Genomic DNA, 2,385 nt, shown 5'->3' on the forward strand with positions numbered 1-2,385 from the left:
ATTTTCCTTCGGCGTCCAACGACGCCAAGACAGGTGAAATTGTCATTATTTAGTATGGTTATGACGGCTCGCTTATGGGAATTAACGTTATGAAGTTTACGGAAGACATCTTCTTTTTTTTTAGGCAACGTCGGGTTGTCTGGAAACATTCTCTTTACATGCTCTTACATTCTCACTACATTCTCTTTACCTTTTTAGTCAAATAAACAATAGCATATATGCATTAATACAAGATCTAACACAAATACACTAAACGGTTTTCAGAAAATATCAGATTTTCTGGTAGTTTTCAAAGTTATACAAATCATTTTCACAAACATGCTTATGAACTCACCAACATTTTTATGTTGACCGTTTTCAAAATAACTTGTATTCTCAGGATACCGTTGAAGAAGGATGAACGAAACAAACTAATGGATATTGTGTGATATTTTGTTTCATTATACTCTTAGTATTTTGGCATGTAATATTCAAATACAATACTCGATGTAAACAATGAATGTTGTAATATTACATGTGTGATGATGATGATGTTATGTTTCAATTATATTCACTGTAATGATATTTCAAGATGAAGCCACGCGCAAGCCCCCGGACGTTTCCGCCGTCTGGTTCGGAGGTGTGACAGATTTGTATCAGAGCGTTGTTTATAGTGAACTAGCATATCTAATCATATAGGATATGCAACTATAAATACAATGGGACTAAACAACTCTGAACATAATAATTAAAATACATACCTTTGTGTGCATTTTAAAATAATAACACAACAATAACTGTAAAAGTATTTGGAGGATTTGAACATCGCTATTAAACTCAGGCAGTTATGTAGTCGTATTGGGGGTGAATGTAGCCTGATCAACTACATTCTTTCAAAATACGACCAACATGTGTTCAGGAGTAATTGTGATGGACAATGAATCAAAAACTTACCATTTAAATTATCCAAAGAGTTTATAGAACAAAACCTAAACAAAATTAAATTACTATAGGAGTAATTGGTATGCTATATGTTTCTAGTATTTATATCCCTTCGTGCAATACACTATAGACAAGTATTATTAGCCAGGAAACCCCTACCTCCCTAGTCAGGGTATAGCAGGGTGGCTCGACTTAGAGGAAGAACTAGAGGAGGAACACGAATTAGAACTCACAGATGGACCCGTCGAGTCAATAGTAGACCTCGAAGAGGAAGGGCCAGAGGGCAATGATAATGATGACTCGAATACGGAATCCGATGACATCAATCCTCCATGTAAAGCTAGAGTACCAACATATCGTGTGGGCCCCAGTTGCCCCACGCCCCCTTAGGCACACGATATTTGGAGATAGAGTCACCAGCAGGGGATACGACTACACTACGGTAGGAACTGAGGTCTCTTCGATCTTAGTCGTAGAGGACCAGCTGACCGGGCCGTCCCAGTCATGGTCCAATGCACCTGAGGTATTGATAACCAAGCTTAGGACACCCCAAATTGAATGGAACCAATGTGGGTTGCTATTGAGAGAGATGAGAGAAAAACACAGGAAGTGAACGGAGACTCCCGATCGAGACAGTTAGTTTGGGAGGTACGACTACCAGATACCGAGCAACAAGTAGCCCATCTCTGAGGTGCATCCACTTCATCCGCACCACCACCAGATACTTCCTACCACAATTAGGACCAGCCTTTTCTATTTCCCCCTACTATCCGACATGACTCTCTTGCGTGTACTAAGATGGTACTTACCAATGGAACAATTATGTGCCGTCTTTATTTCATATTACTACATAGACTCAATTATATGCTCAAGAGAACCCTCAAAACCGCTAGATACTTAAGGGTCTCGAAACCAAAACAACTTATATACTCTAAGGATAGATGTGATGATCATGCCATATCTGTGATTATCTACTACCGCAAAATACATCACAGGGATGTAGATGGAAGCAGTGAGAATTATACAACAAGATGCAAAATTTATAGAGTACAACCAGGAATGACAATCATTACTTACGATCTGGATTATCAACGTGCAGCAGGAAAATGCCATCCCGCAAGAATAACAAGCGTACCCGCGAGACACCACTCCTGCAGATGGACTCTGCTTCATTCCAAGCTGCTGTAACAGCGGCAGTAACCGCTGTGATGGCGCAAATCAATGCAAACAACCCCAATGGAGGCGCGAACAGCATTAAAAATTCCAGCCAAAGGAACGAACATCGAAACCAACAAGTGACAACCTATCAAGGAACTCCAGACCCCAAGCTTAAGAGCAGGAAGCTGAGGTCTGGAAGTAAGAGAAAGGGACAACACACTCAAGGGTTCTGAAGGAAGCAACATGTTGATGCTGTTCATGCGACCATGACCCCTATTATACCAGCACCAACATGACCATATGCTG

Source organism: Lactuca saligna, chromosome 7 (genome assembly GCF_052625555.1).
Source record: "Lactuca saligna cultivar CGN05327 chromosome 7, ASM5262555v1, whole genome shotgun sequence".
Taxonomy (NCBI): Eukaryota; Viridiplantae; Streptophyta; class Magnoliopsida; order Asterales; family Asteraceae; genus Lactuca; species Lactuca saligna.